The 21,618-nt window shown below is 41.7% G+C and overlaps 1 protein-coding gene across 1 annotated transcript in view; it reads left to right on the top strand.

Annotated features, from left to right (window-relative positions):
- Positions 1-14,375: 14,375 nt before the first annotated feature.
- LOC126184731 (melanocyte-stimulating hormone receptor-like) overlaps positions 14,376-21,618 on the top strand; it is a 193,038-nt gene continuing 185,795 nt past the window's right edge. The window contains exon 1 of the mRNA XM_049927268.1: positions 14,376-14,453. The gene's annotated coding sequence lies outside the window, so the exon portion shown is untranslated. The remainder of the gene's footprint in view (positions 14,454-21,618) is intronic.

Below are 21,618 nucleotides of genomic sequence, written 5' to 3'. Positions count from 1 at the left end.
CGCGTGTGGGAAACGACGTCAAAGACCTTCTGTAAATCTAGAAATATGGTATCAATGATCACCTGTCGATAGTTCATAGTGATTCGTGTGAATACAGACCTAGTTGTGTTTCAAATGAATGATGCTATCTGAATTCGTGCTGACTATATATCAATATATCGTTTCCTTCGAGGTATTCACAACGTTCTCACTCACGCCGAACGACGACAGGAACACGTGTCACGTAAAGTCTTAACCAAAATATACTAATCGGCGCTCTTCCGATAGGCAGTCAAATGAATAGTGCTTAAAGCATTTCTCCGATGGGGAGCATTCCTGCCTTTCGGTACACTTGGTGGCAGTGGTAAGTTCCTATATGACCAAACAGCTGAGGTCATCGGTACCTGTACTTACACACTACTTAATTTAATTTAAACTAACTTACACTAGGGGCAACACACATACCCATACCTGAGGGAGAACTCGAACCTCCGAAGGAGGAGTCGCGAAAACCGTGGCAAGACGCCCAAGACCCCGCGGCTACCCCGCACGTCTCGATACACTTCCCATGTTTCTAACTCTAAGAGGACTATATCCACAAGCACAGTAACTGAGTAAGAGACTGGCATGTATATTGTCCATGAGACGGACGAATGCCGTCTCTTTCACTGAACACATGCCGAGGTTCATACACAGAATGATTCTTGGTTATTCAATTAGCGACTGCTCTAGATGTTAACATTCAGATAAATACAGATAGCCGCGCGGGGTTGCCCCGCGGTTTGAGACGTCTTGTCACTGTCAGCGCGGCTCCCCCCGTCGGAGTTTCGTGTCCTCCCTCGGGTATGGGTGTGTGTGTTGTCCATAGGGTAAGTTAGTTTAAGTTATATTAAGTAGTGTGTAAGCTTAGGGACCGATGGCCTAAGCAGTTTGGTCACATAAGATCTTACCACAAATATACAAAAATACAGTTAATCCTCACGACTGAAAGAAATGATTCGAATGGCTCTGAGCACTATGGGACTTAGCTGCTGAGGTCATTAGTACCCTAGAACTTAGAACTACCTAAACCTAACTAACCTAGGGACATCATACACATCCATGCCCGAGGCAGGATTCGAACCTGCGACCGTAGCGGTCACGCGGTTCCAGACTGCAGCGCCTAGAAACGCACGACCACATGGCCGGCGCGACTGAAAGAGTGAAGGACTTAGCGTATGTTTGTATAAAGTTTCGGTTCTCACACGACAAAACAGTTAGTGAATTTCATTGTTGTAGACAAAAGGGAGAACAGTTCGTAATTCAATAAGTATGCTTTCAGCATATAAATTAAAATTAGTGTTTACAACAAAACACCCCGATTATTCCTATACGAAAATTATGATAGCTTTAAACGACGACTTTTAATTATAAAAACTGACGGCATTTAGTCGAAAAGTCGAAGGGCGGCTCTTGAATGAGCATGTCAATTTGTAGTGCACTTAACCCGGAGGGAAATGGCTGTAGCCACTGCGGCGTAACAGGTCTATCTAAATAAAACGCTCCCGCTCTTAATTGTACGTTGCCATTTACATATTCGTTGAGATTGATATTCCTGTCTAAAATTTAGCCTTGTAGTCTAGCTGCTGAAACGGGATTGACACTGAGTCGGATAATGGTGCACTCTCCTGGCGCCTGACGATCTATCAAATTAATTTCGGGCTGACCTGAACCTGCTCTCCAGTAGGCGGGACTCACAGAGCCACTCGAACATTTTGGATACGGAAACTAATATAAAATGGAACTGACAACATTGCCTGGAAAGTTTAGCCACACTGTGATCTTCCACTTACTTCCCGATGTACACAACGCTATCCGTCTACATACATACCTCATTGTCATTTTCGTGATATATTCTGAATGACTTCTATTTAAGATGTTACACTGACAAGTTAAATTTATTGTCTGAACCAAAGATAGAGGATCGCCGCTTAAGCTATGGCTGCTCTCTCTCTTCGCGTAGTGTATTAGGCACCATGGAAGTATGCCAAAAGGAATGCTACAGCTGTGTCTTGTTGGGTTAACTGTAACAAAGTCTTCTAGTGCTGCTTTGGAGGCTTTGGATGTTGGTTGGTATCTCACTGGAGAAAAGTTTTTACGACATTTTTCGTTTCCTTTACTCAATTCGCAAGAAGACAGAACAAAATCTAGTGACAAAATTTTAGGCGAATATCTTAAGAGAAGCTCTTCATCATAGGCCATCTCACGCCCTCGATTCAATGCCTTCCACTGCTGGCGCAAGTGTCTTCTTTGAAAATACCGAGTTACTTAGTAAGAAAGTTTCTGAAAACACTTCAAGAGACCATTAATGACTGTGATTTGAGCTTTGTTCGTCATTTATGGATTCATCGTCTCAGGCAAAAGTTACAGAAGCAATGAACACACTGAGCAGCATACCACTGTGGTAAATCTGGTGATGAAAAACGTATGAAACAGGAGAATTGACCATTTGTTAGTATCTAAATTTCTGTTTGTGTATCAGGAGAGATAATTTTCTTCGTTACTTCAAAATTTGATTACTGTGTGATTTCGAATAATTTACCAAATTTCCTTATGAATTTACACTGTAGTTACAGAGAAACTGGAATAGGAATCCGTATTGAAAGACAGGCAGGTTATCAAGATTTAAGGGAAGCCGGAACGATCAGGCTCCTCCATGTTAATTTTAGCACATAGACATTTTTTCTAAAACCATTAAACATATTGGTCTGAAATTTGGACTACACGTTCAGTGAATATTTCTCTACGAAGTCATAATGCCATGTTAAGAAATATATATTGGTTTTTGTTTAACAAATTTTTAAAATAGATGCTAATTTTTTCTGTAAAATTTTGCACTTTTTCTTCTATAACTCTAGAATTATACAGTTTCTTTTTTACAATTTGTTACAAAAATGAAGGAAAGAAGTAAACAATATTGTGTATAAACTTCATTGAGATACGTTTGAAAGTTTTTGAGAAAATGTTCCTCAAAGATGAAAATTTTAAACTTACGGGAAATGGCTTGCTAAGTTTTTTTAATACATTCCTGCTCCATATGATGGATTATCAGCATCATCTTCTTTTTCCAGTGTTAGTTTCATTTTCTCTGGTCTTTTCTTCCCTTTTGCAGCATTTTGTAGCCTTTTCTTCCCGCAACTCTTAGTCTTTCTTCATCAATTAGGCGCATTGTGGAAATGGTGTTGTGTCCTGGTTGGAAACCTAAACGTTTCGGCACATCACATTTCATAATGTTTCCTTCATTATATGTTGCCACTGCATCATACACTCCAAAATGCAATACTTGTATCTGTACAAACTCTCTTTTGGGAATCCTAATCCAGATTAAATTATTTACACTTTCATTTGGATTTTGTGTTTTCCCATATAAACACTTTTCCAATAAACTTGGCTGTGATAAATCTCTGAATATTGGCTTAATTACATCGATTACAGCATTTGGCAAACTGTTTTTATGGGAATATTCCTTTCCTGATTGGTACTTATGCCATGACCTGTGGGGCACAGTGCATGTTGAGGGTGGTCATTTGTTAATGTAGAATGAAAAAATAATGCCCATACTGCTCTCCTCATATGCTCATTGCTTCTTGTATTTTGCCTAATTGCACACCCATAATACCTCTGCAATCTATCAATTGCTTCATCAATCAGTCTTTCTCTTCCTCCAAGGGCCTTACCATCACTAGGCTTCTGGGATCCTAATGTCTGCTTTAGTTCGCGAAAGCGAGCCCCCATGCGCTTCTGCACATGCCCAATGCCCTCCTGTTTTTAATGTGAATTTCATTGCCATAAGGTTTGAGTTCCTCTACAGTTTCATAACCCTTAGAATCACTATCTCCTAGATAGTTAGTAAAACGCACATTATACCAGTCCTACGATCTGGAAAAAACTGCTCTCACTCCCTCTACTTCCATCGCTCCACTCGTGCCGTAAAAATTTGCTTCACAACTTTGACTATGTTCGTCATTGGTATTGCTCCTACATCTACAATCTTTTGAGAGAATAGCAACTACAATTACTTTGGAACTGTCTCCATTGGTAGCTGTCACAACTCCATTTAGAGATTTATGACTTCTACGTTGCCATGACCCATTTAAAGCTACAGTTAAATCTCTACAATTCCCATTACCTGTCACAGCTTCTTTAACTGCTTTCTTCATTGTTGCTTGAGCAATATCTTCAGCAGAAGATCCCACCAATTCATTATAAAATCCAAACTTTGTTGGTGGTTTTGGAAAGTTCATAATTCCACATAACATTGTTCCTGCAGCACTGCCCTTGCCAATGTAATGCAAGCCATAGACTACTCTAACATTTATGTCATACACCCTCTTTCCACTATTACCACTACGAGGAATACTGTTAGAATTAGAAAACGAAACTTCTGCATCACATTTGTTACACTTCAATAACATTTTACAGGCCAAACCAATGTGTGAAGTTATTTTCAATTCCAGTCCTCTTTCTTTGCAAACTTGGCATAATACGTTATGTTTCTAAATATTAGAGAGCAACGGAATGTTAGTTATTTCATTCACATCATTACTGTCACTTTCACAGTTTTCAAATTTTTCTTTGCTGTCACAAAGTTTCTTACTGGAAGAAGTTCTATCACATTCTACTCAGTGAAGCAGTCTAAGCAGCATCTCCCTTCGAAACAACAAAAGATTTCTTCTTCCACTCATTGTGCCTTTCCTTAAACACTCGATTGTTGAAACGGGGCATACTGATATCCACAAACCACATACGTAAAACAGGTACGAGCAATATTCGTCAAATCCGCGAAATTGAACAGCTAAACAACACAAAGCGAACTCCACCAGTCAGCACACACGGTATAGCGTTTATGTTTACCGATATGAACAGTCACTTGTCACAGAGATAAAGCCATACAACGTTGGAAAACAAAACACTGTCTAATTCCGCAAAGATACCATGCTTGCAGCCAGCGTGCGGCGCCGTCAGAGGTGACACACCAAGCAGCTACAACCGTTTACGCGGCGCGTCAACTTTGTAGCGATAAAAAACTCACTTAGAATTCACTTAGAAGGGTGAAACTTGATTAGTTTTATTCAGAAAAGTCCAAATAATATTACAATGAAAAACCAAAAATATGTTAATTTTGTCATTTTCATCGTTCGCGTTCCCCTTAAGTGAGTTTGAACGTTGTGTTACAGTCTGCGCACGAGCGATGGGACACAGCATCTCCGAGGTAGCGATGAAGTGGGGATTTTCCCATACGACCATATGACGAGTGTAACGCGAATATCAGGAATCCGGTAAAACATCGCTGCGGCCGGAAAGAGATCCAGCAACAACGGGAGCAAAGACGACTGAAGAGAATCATTCGACGTGACAGAAGTGGAACCCTTCCGCAAGCTGCTGCAAATTTCAGTGCTGGGCCATCAAGAACTGTCAGCGGGAGAACCATTCAAATAAACATCATCGGTCTGGGATTTCGGAGCCGAAGGCCCACTCGTATGCCCTAGATGAATGCACCACAAGAAGTTTTACGGCTCGCCAGGACTACTCAACACCAACACTGGACTGTTGATCACTGGAAACATACTGCCTGGTCAGAGAGTCTCATTTCAAATTGTATCGAGCGGATGGACGTGTACGGGTATGGAAAAAACCTCAAGAAACCATGGACCCTGAATTTTAGCAGGGGACTGTTCAAGCTAGTGGAGACTCTGTAATGGTGTGGGGCGTGTGCAGTTGGAGTGATATGGGACCCCTGATACGTCTAGATACCATTCTGACAGGTGATACGTAAGCAAGCATCCTGGCTGACCACTTGCACCCATTCATGCCCACTGTGCATTCCGACGGACTCGGACAATCCCAGTAGGACAATGCGACGTCCGGAATAGCTACCGAGTGGCTCCAAGAACAGTCTTCTGAGTTTAAAAACTTCCGCTGGTCACCAAACACACCACTCATGAACATAATTGATAATATGTTGAACACCGTGCAACGTGCTGTTCAGAAGAGATCTCCACCCCCTCGTACTCTTACGTATTTATGGACAGCCCCGCAGGATTCATGGTATCAATTAACTCCAGCACCACTTCAGACCTTAGTCGAGTCCATGACACGCCATGTTGCAACACTTCTGCATGGTTGCGGGAGCCCTACACACTTTTAGGCAGGTTTATCAGTTTCCTTGGCTCTTCAGTGTCACTTCCACCGCCATGGTTTCACATTATGACGAGTGTCCTGAAGTGCCACCTGTATATGAAAGCTGATAGTACATATCTAACTGCAGAGTATATTATTTCTTCCTGACATTTGAGCAAGTTTTTTTTCAGTTACTTTTTCTTTATGAGGGCATATGTATTGTCCTTTCCTATTTTAGTGATATGGGACCAATCATGGCGATAAATATGACTCATTCTCATGAAGTCAACTAGTATAGATATGAAGACGACCTCTAGCAGCTGAAAATGGTTATGACCACATGGATCATTACTCAACTATGACTATCTTTCTTTGATTTCTTTTGCTTGCGCCTTTTTTCTCGCGGATACGCAGGGTCGGCATGGTTAATCGGATGTGGCAATGTTAATGTAAGGGGTGGTCGGATGCCCTTCCTGCCGCCACCCCGTACTCCCTGGGACGGAATTAGTGTACCCCAACTGTCTGCAACTAGGATAATCCATGGAACAGGGCGAAAGTGTTCAGATCTCTGCGAGCCGTGTAACTGAGGCGGGACGTGGGGAACAGCCCGGTATTCACCTAACGGGATGTGGAAAACCTCCTAAAAACCACATCCAGGCTGGCCGGCACAACGGCCATCGCCGTTAATCCGCCGGGCGGGTTCGATCCGGGGCCGACGCGCCTAACCGAGTCCAGGAAGCAGCGCGTTAGCGCTCTCGGCTAACCTGGCGGGTCGTTACTCAACTATGACTGAAACAAACAAATTACCTATACCTTTCATTATAAAATACTTCTGTTGCAAGATATATGTCGTAAGTGCACAATTCAACCATATTTCCTGGTGCATGTTAATGATGGTGATACATTATATGAATCAAAGATTCTCACTCTTTGCTGCATGAGCAATTGTTCAATGAGAAAGTTTGCCACTACTGTGTCAAAACTTCATGACATTTGCATTAGCAGCAATTCAGTTCTGAACCCTTCACAAACAAGGCTTCTCCAAAATAAGTAGCTCCGATAACGTTTAGTAGGATTCATATTGCGTCAGTTTCAATAGTCTTGTATTGTTCATAACCGTTTCATGGAATACAGTGAGACAGACTGTTTACCTTTTGATCGAAGACAAACTGCATTCCGCCGGCCGCTGTGGGCGAGCGGTTCTAGGCGCTTCAGTCTGGAACCGCGCTGCTGCTACGGTCGCAGGTTCGAATCCCGCCTCGCTTATGATTGTGTGTGATGGCCTTAGGTTAACTAGGTTTAAGTAGTTCTAAGTCTAAGAGACTGATGATCTCAGATGTTACGTCCCACAGTGCTTAGAGCCATTTGAACTATTTTCTGAACTGCATGGCATTCACTTTGTATATGGTTAGACTCTTTCCATGGATACTTACACAGCTACTATGAATGGCCTTATACCAGCCAGAACCTAAACAGCAGCATACGCCGCAGATCTCAATCAGGGAACATCTGGCCAGCAAGGTGGCGTGTGGCCGCAGCCAGTGGCTGCGCCCGCTGTATTGGGAGCGAACTTCGCCATTCTCGGGGTGCCAAAATGTGGAATTATGATTGGACTTCCATTGCATATGCAGCTGTAGCACAAAAGTGAAATGCAATACAGAGAGCGGACTTCGACGAGTTCAAAATGATTCAAATGGCTCTGAGCACTATGGGACTTAACATCTACGGTCATCAGTCCCCTAGAACTTAGAACTACTTAAACCTAACTAACCTAAGGACAGCACACAACACCCAGCCATCACGAGGCAGAGAAAATCCCTAACCCCGCCGGGAATCGAACCCGGGAACCCGGGCGTGGGAAGCGAGAACGCTACCGCACGACCACGAGACTTCGACGAGTTCTTAGGTGCCATTTACCAGACGATCACAAGCAGACGTGAGAGTCTATGGCTTTAGCAGATGATAACACCTTCGCTACCAACTTCCGTATCCTATAGGGTGGCCAATTTGTGCTGAATGGCAGACAAATATTTGTAAATTGTAAATATGTGGTAAGTTACTATGGGACCAAGAGCTAGGGTCTTCGGTCCCTTGGCTCACACACTACTTAGTCAGACTTAAACTAATTGACGCTAACGACAACACACACACACACACACACACTCATGCCCGAGGGAGGACTCGAACCCCCGACGTGCCAGACACAGAGCTATGAGAATTGTTATGTTGGCCACTTAGGGAATCGGTTCAGTCTTAATGGCTGTGGAGGCCGCCGGATGGCTTGGTGTTTTTTTCAGTGACGGTATTATATGCAATGCAAACGAAGAGGCTCCCTTTAGAAACATAGATTTACATAGTGGCTCGTTTTCTGTTTCTCCGGTTATTTGGCGTGATTAAGGTATGACCTCACAGAGCGTATCATACCATTAGAAAATAACAGTGGAGCCGACTGCTACAATGACGTTGTGGTTAAATTCGTAAATTTCTAGCTTGTAGGTAGTGTGTTCTAGTCCTTTCACTTCTACAAAATTTTATACTTTGTAAGTTTTGTGTATACGGCTTCCAATGCTTGCTGGAGGAAGACAAGATGAAATAGTCCCCATTAATTTACGTGACATAAATAATTGAGGATGAACTCAGCCTTCGGTTGATAATTGTCTTGCAGTTTTAACAACTCAGTAGCCTTAGCTGTTGAACACACTGATTCAACTAATACTTTCGACAGCTACAGAAACGCAAAGTGTGTTGTCTCTTAGGTAAATTACTTATGCAGTGGTATCAGACGAAAAGATCTACCTGGCTGAGAATTTGCAGACTATATTTTTAAACCTCTTACTGTCTGGGCAATGACCTTTTCTTGTTCGGAAAATTTACGGTAGTTGTTGCTTAAGATTTTCTTGCAAGAAACTAAACTCCTTCAGCATCAACGAACGTTAAAACAAATGTTCTTAACAGTACTAAACAGCAGTTTGTGAATCGGTTACTTGCTGCATTTTCCCACATTTCGCTGGTAGAAAGGAAAAAGTTGACTAACAAAAAAAAAAGTCTTCGAGAAAGAAAGAAGGATGGTATCAAACTTTTCACACTGCAAGGTTATGTGATTTTATTTCAGTGATTACAAAATCTAGTGAACGAAGAATGTAGATGGCAGTACGAATACACTGCTGGTGATATATGATATTTCACTAATTTGGGCCTAATCTGACGTAGGGCCAGCTTAGACCATACATATACAGAACAGGAAGCCTCAACATAATTAAATTTGGAAATCCGAAAGCACGGAAGTACTTTAACGGAAGGCATTAACATCGTCTGGCTTTTGAATTGACATTTACGATAATTTATATGTGTTTAGAGGTAACATCGCTGAGCCCAAGTCAATAAAGTCGTGCAACGTGATTTCTCTTGTCAAGTAACGTCTTCGTCTATTAATTTAGTTTCGTGTAATCAATGAATAATTGGAGGTGTTAGATATTAACTTCGAAGGTATTCCCTACGTATGAAAAGAACTAAATAATTACCTGCTCTTTGGGAAGAGCTTCTAAAAATAACTTAAAATCATTAAATGTTTTCTACAAGCACACCTGTAACAGCAACAGCTGAATAAAAAAGGGTAACAGTATTATGATGGTAATAATTAAATAACCTGTCAACTACATAATGTACAGTGGGATTTATCGAACTAAGAAATTGTTTGAAATAGCGAAAATTTCAAAATGGCTCCGAATAGGGGCTATGATGGCAAGAAGCGTCTCTACATACCACTGATTTGAGACTTGAATAACTTCTATGCGGAGCCTTACTGATAATTAACCAGTTAACAGAGAACTTGTGTATCTTTACTACCTAATCTGTAACTCTTTCCAGTCTTTGTATCAGAAATTAACTGTAACCAACTAGCCGTTGAAACCGCACACATGCCGATTTTGGCGGTTATTTCATTATGGTACAACATACAATTTAATTGTGAGATTTGTGAAGAAACGGGCCATTTAGAAAATGTGCATTGAATAGCTAAGGAAAATGGTGAATGTCGACGGAGTCGAATACATTTACAGCAGAACCACAAAATGAAGGCACTGAACAGTCGGGAATACACTTCCAGGGAATCAGATCTTTCATACATTCTTGTGCATCTTCCGTTATAACACACTAATGTAGGTTACAAATGTGTGTTGCAGTGTTGTGTTGAGTTGGTTCCAGACTGATATCTGCAAGGTACGGGCTCAATTGTCTCTCCAGCCGTTCATTCTTAATAGGCACAAACGTAGCTCTTAAACCTCTGGTAACGCCAGGAAAAGAAAGTCGGCTGCATCGCAATTCAGAATCCGCATTAACTATGATGTCAATTTGCTAAAAACTGGAGCAAAGCCATTTATTTTATTTTATGAGCCACTGGTCATGTTAGGTTACGGATCTCTTATTTTAATTTAACTTGTGACGTTGAACATATTGTTGGTGCTTTGCTGGAATTTGGGTCTCGCTTTTCACGTTATTTGACCCTCTCAGGGCGGTAGAGTTACATCAATTCGTTATTTTCATCAAGATTTCTAGTTGCTCTAGGTCTCCGTGAGAGGCGCGTATCTTTGTTCGAATCCCGTTCCAGCACAAACATATTCACCACTTCATTTCAAGCACTAACTTGCTCACGCCGAACTACTGATGAAAAAAAGTTTTCAGTTTTAGCGTCTTTTTTTTTTTTTTTTGTCAGAGGTAACGATTGATGCTGGTTTCAAGTCACAGGCAGAGAATGAACATCTACTCATAGTATTTCAAGTTTAAAATTTCATCATGTCATTTCAAGTACCAACATTCTACTCGAAGTTCCCAGTGAAAAATAATTATATCGAAAACCTCTGGTTGTACCCAACAACTACGGAATGAGATGGTTTCGATGCCTAGTCAGTCGAGAAATTTCCATCAAGTCATTACAAGTTGAAACATGCTACTCCTAGCTGCTGGAGAAAAAATAATTTGTTTATTAACATATCTTCGTTACGATGTTAGTACGGTTGGAGTTACATTTGCACAAACATTTCGTCACGTTCTTTCAAATCGAGCATGCGCACATATCCCTAATTGTGAACAAACAACATCTGTTCCTGGGTGTTCAACGAGGGAGGAAAGTGACGAGCTGGAATCCCGAGCAAGCAAAGGTGGTGGAAAAATTCGGTATCTAATATTTGATATTATTCAGTTAACAATCCTATTATGTACTGGGTTCGCATCCTCGTCACAAAACTTTACACCAAGGAATTTAAAATTTAAACAAGTGGGCAGTTCGTTACTTGTGAATGAAACTATATTAAATGTCTTCCGAGTCTCTTGATAGCATTCCTGTTTCGGTTAAGTTTTAATTTACTGTGAAGTTAAGATCTGGTAACTGATACTGATTGAATCCCTGATATTCCACGTCTTATTATGCCCAATCAGCAATGAAAATCATTGCCGTGATCGTAGCTTGTTCAGAAATGAAAGGTTTTCTTAGTTACCAATGACTACAGGTGTTGGTTATGAATTTAGATTCAGAACTAAAAGATGTTCTCATGCCATTTAAAGTTCAAATAGGTGTAAAAATTACATATAAGTCACCATGAGTAGATGGAAATTATGGTGATACGCTTTTTTCCTGTTTTTACTTCTCATTCCAGTAACCAGATAATGCAAAACCACCCACCATAGGAACGACGTTCAGCAAGTGGCAGAAAACGTTGTAGACAGCAAAAATTCTTCGTACTGTCATAGACCTTCGGGAGTCCGAATATTCTCTCAAGACAGTTTACTTCATTTCGATTATAGATCACAAAACGATTTGTGTGATTAAGTAAATTTCAGATCCGAATGGGTATAGTAACAATTTTGAAGCAATAAAGCTGAGTTTACAAGCGTCAAGGACTGTCTCATCTCTAATAACCTGTTTACTAATGTTTGTAACACTGTGGTATTAATTTACATCTAGACTGAATACGATGAAGAGCAGTTTTCTCTACTGGTCGCCTGTGGGAACCATTTTGTGTAGTCGAAAGACTATACCGACAAGAGATCAGAAGATCTGCAAGAAGGCTACAGTGCGTGGGCTGTATGCAAATCAGGCGAAATGCAATTCCGGTCGTTTGGATAGCTCTGAAGATATGGTGGTGACCGCACATACGCCGTGCGATGGGGACCCAAATATCTACTGTCCGATGGCGAGTATCTGTTGGTTCGCCCACTGATGGCCACTATTTTTAACAGAACAGTGCAACACCCAGCTGTCAGAATTGTGTTAGCGGTACTCCACAAACATCGCAGCACTTTCATTAAGCGATTTAGGGAAATAAAATAAATCCTCCATGTGAATGCACGGAAGAGAATTGGAATAACAGTACGAATTCAGAGTCCTATTAGTGAGCCCTCCCGATCGATACACAAAGCTGATACGTGTTACCAGTTTAACTGCTCATGACTGTGTACACACGGTCAGAATATTTCTCATTATTACCTCGGCCACTGTTGTCAATCATACGTCTTGCGATTTAACTTTACCCGATACTGCAACTTTCCCGATCAACCGTACATGAAGTAAGCTCTCAGTTGGTGGTTACTCTTACGAGAACACGCCAAGTGCCGTAATCTGATTTTATCAGAAACTTTGCTCAGAGGAAGATACGCGACCATTTCTGAGAAAATAACCGTCACAAATTTCGATGACATTTAGATACGTCTAAGCGTGCGATACGCTCATAGCATCCAGTGGGCTAGTGACTAGCGTCACGTTTTTTTTTTTTTTCCACTTTTGCGTCCAGTGCTTGAAACCTGATAATTGTTTTTATTTTATTTTTTCTATTATCTACCCAGGTGTGTGGAAGTCTACTACATTAATGTTTCTTACAAAGTTAGGGAATACAAGAGCGCTACATTAACTGCAAAATTACTGCTGGGTGTCACAATAAGTGTCACATAATTTTTTATAAAATATATGAGTACATGGTATTTCTAGAGCTTACAGGCTTTGTAAATTCTCCTATTCTCTTATTTATTCTTATATCAGTTCTTAATTCTTATATTTTATACTTATGTTTATTCTTCAGGGAGATTTGCTGCATTCCTTTGGCTGATACCGATCGTAGAAATATTGGATAAAGAAATTCCGAACACGAACACGGCACCGAGGTAGGTTTGCAACAGTTACACTTCTTCATAAGAATCTCACTCGGGAAAGAACCGTTCTCAACATTGCTGAAGATTTCACGCGTTTGAAATAATTTCGTGGCAAACCACGCATACCGGATCATTTTTCCGAAAAAACTGGTACCTGCAGTTTATTATGTATCAAGCAAGTTACACTAAAGGAATTCCACCAAAAACTATTACAAAAAATTTTTTCATTCATTTTTTTTTAATTCATTCGTCAGACTTACAATTAATTGACGAATATGGACAACGTTATTTTAATATACGTTGGAAAGCATTCTTGTAGTAATCTTCTACGGACATGGATAGATAAATGAAAAACAAATGTGAAAATGGTAATCGGGTTTTCAGCACGGGGTGCATTCTTGTAGTTATCTTCTACGGACATGGATAGATAAATGAAAAACAAAATTGAAAATGGTAATCGGGTTTACAGCACGGGGTGCAGAAGTGTGAAGCCGTGATGCTAGTCCATGCGCACCGCTTCGGTTGAACTAGTTGTTCGCTTAAAGGCACATACGCTACCTCAAAAACTTTGATCGTCGTTTACTCAAAAACAGTCAAATATCTATTGGTAAACTGAGACATGTGTTTGCTTATTTTGAGCTCTCTTCCACTGAGCAGAGTTTCTGGGATATCGGGTTGTGAAACTTGACGTGTTCTCCTCGTAAGTAGTAGGAAACCTAAGAGTACAGATATGCCTCACTGACTTTACGGACAACTTGTCGGAGAAGGCTAAACCGAGGTTAAGAAGACCGCTCGAAGGTCTCATTAAAATGAGGGTCACGAAATGGGCACAAAACGTGACAGTCGACCCAGAAGTTGGGATGAAGGAATGAATACCGTTATTAAGGTTATTACATCGGTTGAAAGCCAGTGAACTTTGTGTGACAGTTCACGTGGTCGTGGATTTCAATGCTCGTAGCTGGCTCGTTTGTAGGAGATGAGGACGCATAGTGAGTGCAGCGGCGGCGGCGGCGAGTGCTGACCTTGCGCGGCGGCAGCCCCCCCACCTCCGCAGCCGGCAGGCGCTCTGCTGCGCGTAGGCCAGTGCTCCGCCGCTGGCGCCGACGTTCGCAGCCGCAGCGCGGAGCCACCATGCGCCTCCCACCAGCCACTGCACGCTCCCTGAACGTCGGCCGGTACGTATCAGCTGTCACTGCCACACGGCTCAGCGCAATGCGCAGTTACCGGCGTTACTAGGTTAGATACCTAATCGTGCGACTAGACGCCAGTGTCAATGCCGAAATGTGCCAAAAAGGTAGAGAGAAATATGAGGTAAAAAGAAAGAACGTGTATATTTCTTGAAGAAGCATAGCATAAGTATTGTGATAAAACTTTACTGTAATTATGTGAAGAGAAGAAGAATGAGGAAAGTTGGAAATACACTGGAAATGATATAAGTATGACTCATACAATATCTTTCTACTGTAAGATGGGGAGAACTGTATCCTCTGATTTATGGAAAAAGCTGCAGCACAAAATGGGCTCGGAAGTAGGTCGCCAATGTGTCTGACGTGCAGCTGAGTCAGTGAGATCATACATATTGTCACTTTAGACTATGGACCTTGCAGCTATGTTGACTTCCAATAATCTGTCTCTAAACAGTAATCATAATGGAGACTGTGTCATACAGTTCTATTTTCGTAGCATCATCTATGAATTTTTCCCAGAAAAGCTTGAACATATCCCAATAGACGCATCTACGGGAAAATTTCATGTATCAACTGTTAGTGAATAATACCAAACCTCCGAAAAATATTCGTTCCTGGTCCCAGGAGGCTTACAACATATTAAATTGTCTTTTCGAGATAGATTTGGAAAGGTCATTTTTTCATTACACATATACTGAAATTGATTGTGGTAAACAATCAGCACGCTTTTCATTAAAAACGTGGAAATAATTGCACAGCATACTGAATAAAAATTGGCTCCATACGTCACTTTATTATGGTTGTGTAACTAATAATAAATTTGATTACTAGAAGGAGAAAAAGTATTACATATTGACTAATCTACCAAATAGGAACACACACCAGTGAATAGTTGAATCAGAAACACCCACTTAGTAGCCCTCCTTGTTGACTTGAAGACAACATACTCAAGTTGTGGCACGACTTAACGGTATAGAGTACTCGCTGATGAGTCACGTCCTCAAAGATCAATCCATAAAATTTTGGTCAGGTGACTTCGGGGTCCAGACACGGGTCCTCATATCCGTGGAGCGTTCTTCATACTCTTCTAACATAACTCGAGCGTGATGGGGCTATGCATCGCTTCGCTAGAGATACAGATCACCTATAGGGTGCTGGATGCACATGATCATACATTAGATTCAAACATAGTTTGCCGGGTGAAAGACGATTGAAAGACTTTGTTGGACCACTCGCTGATGGACCACTCGCTCAAGTGGCATTCGACGTTCTCTTTCCGTGTCTCCGTGAAGTCCCACAACTTATCAGTAAAGGCGACTCTATTCCATGATCCTTGACATGCGGTAGCCACACGTACGTGTGTGGGCAATTCTATATTCCACAAGTGGAGTATAGAGTTTCTTTGCATGTTTCGGCTGCTCACTGATTCTGTCGTTTAGCATTGAAAACTTCCGTAATGTTGCCCCCCGCTGTAGTCGTCGGCGACCTCTGTCTTCAACACGCTGCCTGCCTAAGACACTGCAGCTGTCGTTTTGGCCAAGTATTCCTGATACACACATTGAGTATTGGTGCGTCGAAATCCCGCAGCATGCTTTACCTCAGAGACAGGATATTCGATGTGCGGATCTGGCTGCGCTGACATTCCACATCATGCTCATCCTGTGCTTGAATGTGAGGCCGACGGCGAGAAGAACTTGTGACGACATCAGAGACACGTGGCGCACCGAACTATTCCATTAGCTGCGGCAATACGAGCGCTCTCTCTCCACAGCAGTGGTTACGTCTAGTTGTACTGCTACCAGTGGATTCATCAGTGCCATATAATTTCACATTCAACTGCAACATTACATTAAACGTGAAACCCTAGTTTCGCGCAAAAGTGCCAACCAAGATAATAATGTTTTGAATGCGATCAAAGACAATTTTGAACACTAATTGCTTGTAGTAAATCAGTCGAGACGACAGATCACTGATTTTACCATAATTCAACGTACACACCAAATTTAGCAGCACACATAACTATACGTCTGAATAGTGAAAACGTCTCTATCGAACGCCACGCATGATTAACTGAACTTGATGGAAATGGACGAATACCAATACCTTGCTTGTTCAGATTACGGGTTGAAGTTGAACTGTAGCAGAATCCCTGAGGAATTATGGGGTTGTCAATTGAAGTCTGTAGCTTTACGTACCATCGACTTGCATAAATAGACTGTGGCAGTTCGCAGAAGAAAATAAACCAACTCAATTCATATTCTGGAAAATTTTCCGTAATAAATGGGTTAAAGCAACAATGCAAGAAAAGCGACGGCACAGATAGGAAACCAGTGGCGATTATTAATGAAAGGAACCAAAAACAAAACTCGTACTTATTCCCACACTACTTATTTCAAGAATCACCTCCATAACTATGTCATAGTGATCACCGTGCTGTCTAGGCCTACTACAAACACTCCAGTATCCCAGGAAACTCACTCACACACGTAGAGGCTGAATATTGGCAACTCTTTTGGAGTGCTGTTTCCTTAACTCTTGCGATCATTGCAGAGAATACGTTACTGACGTATTTTCTCTTGACCGACCTGGTAATAATACATGTTAATGCCCTTTGCGATCTCACTCGCTTCTTAACTTTGATTGGCAGGGCAGCTAGTTTGAAGTACTCTGGTAATGTTTATTTCGGAAAACTGGGAAGACACTTTGCAAAACTGTATCTTGGTTCTTAAGTAACTGGTCATCGTGAATTTCGTGTATCACAACATTATAAAATCGTTTCTGCACAGAGTAGAAAGTTTTTTTTACTATCTTTCACTTCCTAATACACCGTAAGCTGTGTATTGAACTTAACACTCCTAGCTTTCTAATGATCGTCGACACTGCTTCGTTTGAAAAGATTTGCCTCATGTGTTGCAAAATATAATATGAAAACAGAAATTCCGTAAAATTTTTCGGAGGAATTAGCTCTAATTTGCTTTCCTTAGCGCATAGATGTAAATGATAATCCATATTTGTTCGTTTGATGGCTAGCGAGTTCATGATATGTGCTGTTTAGGTGTTGGTACATACCTTATGACAACAGATGTTACTTATAAAACCTCGTTCCAGGTTAGCGAACGCGCTCCATGACACATGACAGACATACAGAGCTCCATTTCCTTGTAGCTATTACCACGCACGAAGAGAGAAATTAAAAACTATCGTATCGGATGTTATTAATGAGGAATAAAAGTCAATTGTCGACTAAGAACGAAGACACGGTAACACGGAATATTTTAATAATTATTTGATTAGCACGACAGAAGTTCTGACCGAACCTATTATGCTACACTGGAAGGCGAGTGTACAACAGAATCGAAATTAATGTGCCTCAACGAAGCGTTACGGGATCTCTATTGTTTTCATATAGGAAACGACTTGTCAGATAGGGTCATGATTATCCTCACATGGTTCAAAAATGTTCAAATGTGTGTGAAATCCTATGGGACTTAACTGCTAAGGTTAACAGTCCCTTACACACTACTTAACCTAGGTTATCCTAAGGACAAACACACACACCCATGCCCGAGAGATGACTAGCACCTCCGCCGGGACCAGCCGCACAGTCCATGACTGCGGCGCCTCGACCGCTCGGCTAATCCCGCGCGGCCTAAAATTGTTCGGTGACGAAACTATTTTCTATGAAGGAGTTTCCTCTCAAGTTGTTTGTAAGTAAGTGCATAACGACTTTGAAAAAATTATCAGTGGGCGCAGCGAATGTCGACCCTCTTTAAATGTTGATAAACACAAGATAGTGCCCGCAACAAAGAGAAAAAACCTGGCTGAATTCGATTACGGGCTCAGTAGTAAGCATCAGAATGTACAGAAAGGCGCTGCTAGAGTCGTACATGTCAATACAGCGTAAACGGAAGTGCAGCGGGGAACATGCTCAGGAGAGTTAAATGGAAATATTTGAGGTAAAAGCTGTTCTGTTTCAACAAAACCCACCTGTATGTCTCTTGTAACCTGGTATTCAAGGAAGACACAGCAACTATTCTGTAGTAATTAGTGTGCGTACCGAGGGATATAGGATGCTATTTTTCTCTCGCATCGTGCGCAAATGGAACAGAATGGAAAGTTGCTAGAATCGATTCTAAGTACCAGCCATCATGCTCAGTACACTGATTGCCAAGTACATATGTGAATTCAGTTGTAGATGAGGATACTCTCTGCAAAATTAAAATTAATAAATACTGGTGAGCCTTAACTTTATGAACAGCCTTTATCTTAGTTAAGAGATCGCCTGGTTCACGTAGAGGGGTGGGTATCCCAGTGCGAAATGTTTTCGGAATGCGGTAGGGTAAAACAGTATCGTCAGTGGACACAATTTCGAAGCTGCTGAATTAAGCGACTTTGAGGCACAGCAGGTCAGGATGTCTGCACTCTGGCAACAAGCGTTATGGAAACGGCGAAGCTCTTCGGCTGTTTACGTTCTGCTAGCGTTAGTATCTACTGGATGTGTACAAACGACAGTTCAAGCTGCAAGTTTGACCATGGTCGGCGATGGCTTGTTAGAACGGTAAAACAATTTCAACGACGAACTTCACGAAAACTTTCAAATGTGTAAAGCGAGGTGATCTTCAGTGACTCTACCGGTATGTGTACTTTTATGTGCAACGATGTCGTAAGTTACCATTGCAGTGGACACTAGAATTTTGTGAAGATACAGTGGGAAAATGAAACACAGTGGACCTATCAGGTAAATCACGTTCCTGGGTACATCACACTCAGTCTTGATCGCATTTTTTTTTTTTATGTATTGGAGTGAGTGACCGGTTTCGACCCTTTCATAGAGTCATCTTCAGACTCTGTAAAGATATATTGCCAAGGTAGTGTAGACGTTACAATAAGCATGTAAGAGATATATAAAAATAAGATAAATAATAATAAATTATACCCACAGCGGAGGGTGGACACTGCCAGACGAGTTTCGTCGACCCTCGACGATTGTGTAACTCGTGACTGCATAGAGGGAACAGGTATTAATTGGGCTGGACACACCCACCGTTCTGAGTATGACATCATATAAAGCCCATCAGAAAACACGTTCATGATTAGACAAATTAATACATAACTATGAAGGAACAATTACAGTTATAATACCTCATAATGTCAATTACTGATCATTATTCGTCAGTGAATTTAATTTACACTATTAAAATGGTTCATTGGTATGAAATAGAGTATGCTGCCCTCTAAACTCAGAACTACAAATCTGCACCAAAGATTGTCGTAGCCCCAGCGTCGACGTGGGTAATCGAGGGTTACCATGGAAATGGCGTCCTGTTCCGCTGTGGACGTGCTGTCGAAGACTGTACTCTGGGGAGTTACGTAGTACGTTACAGTTATGTGCCATAGAAAAACGGTTAATTTTCCTCGCTTCTGATGTCAGCGCCATGAAAATGACCATACTATGGCGGAACCATACTAATATTTCTATAATAACAGCGGAACGGTGTTATTAAAGTGCATCGATAGTTGCCGCCGGCCGGAGTGGCCGTGCGGTTCTAGGCGCTACAGTCTGGAGCCGAGCGACCGCTACGGTCGCAGGTTCGAATCCTGCCTCGGGAGTGTATGTGTGTGATGTCCTTAGGTTAGATAGGTTTAATTAGTTCTAAGTTCTAGGCGACTGATGACCTCAGAAGTTAAGTCGCATAGTGCTCAGAGCCATTTGAACCATTTTTGATAGTTGCCGTAGAAACGGCGTCCTAGCTCGGTGAGGCAGGCATCAGATGATCAGAGATTATAGTGTACTGCGAAAGATATCGCAACGGTTGACATTTCGACCACGAAAACAGTGTTTCCATAGATAATCGGCAGTTGTTATAGAAATAGCGTCTTAATTTCACTGCGACAATATATAATGCTGTAACAAAGTATAATTGGCGGAATTTGTCGCCCTCGTCAATATAGCATAGTATTCGTCATTATGACAAAATTATACGTCATAAAAGGAGAAAATAGTAATCAGCTTAAAAATCTCTTCACGAGGAATTCTCTATATGAGGTTATAGTAATGGCAATAGGATGCTGTAAATGTATATGGTGATTGGTGGGAACAGGTGCCTGATACCGCTATGGCAAAGTACAAAGCGTACATCAAAAAATATTTATGTATCCTTTGTACTTTTCCATAGCGGTATCAGGCATCTGTTCCCACCAATCACCATACAATTTTACAGCATCTTGTTTCTCAATATTATAACCTGACATAGAGAATTTTTTGTGAAGAGATTTTTAAGTTGATTATAACCCTTTAATTTTATCCATTTATGACGTATAATTTTGTCATAATGACGAACACTATGCTATAATGACAAAGGCTTCAAATTCCAGCAATTATAACTTTGTTACAGCACCATATATTGTCGCAGTGAAAATAAGACGCTATTTCTATAAGAACTGCCGATTCATCTATGCAAACACTGTTTTCGTGGTCCAAATGTCAGCCGTTGTGATATCTTTCGCAGTACACAATAATCTCGCCCGCCCGGTTGGCCGTGCGGTCTAACGCAGTGCGGCTCTCGCAGCCGAGCGAAGCAGACGTGCGGTGTGTGCTCTCCGCTGTCAGAGAGAGCCCGCGCGCCTTGTTTACTTTCTTCGGCCGACACTAACGTGACGCCGTAGCGCTACAAGACCATGGCAAACCAATACAGAAGATCAACCTTGAAATTCACATTTCGGAACGACTTTACCCGACCAAAGGCGCTCGAAGTCGAACGCTTTTTAAAAGAGGAAGCCAAGATCCCGGCTGCCGACATTGTCGGCATTCACTTTTCGATCGTCAGTAGCACGGTCTATGTAAAGCTCATAAACGAAACTACATGCGACAAGGTGCTTCGTGAGATGAAACAAGAACTCCGCTTTTGCCACGCAGATGGCAATGTTGGCAACGTCGAGGTCGGCCATGCCGCAATGGGACTGCGGACTATCCGCATATTCGAACTTCCATTTGAACTCCCGGCGGCAGAAGTTGTAGCGGCGCTCCGCCCCTACGGCACGGTACACGAACACGTGGCTGAAAAATGGACCCAGTTTAAGACGTATCCAGTACTCAATGGAATACGCCAAGTGCGCATAGATCTCCAACGGCACGTGCCATCCTATCTACAGA

Source organism: Schistocerca cancellata, chromosome 4 (genome assembly GCF_023864275.1).
Source record: "Schistocerca cancellata isolate TAMUIC-IGC-003103 chromosome 4, iqSchCanc2.1, whole genome shotgun sequence".
Classification (NCBI taxonomy): Eukaryota; Metazoa; Arthropoda; class Insecta; order Orthoptera; family Acrididae; genus Schistocerca; species Schistocerca cancellata.
This window is presented reverse-complemented; position numbering and strand designations above follow the sequence as displayed.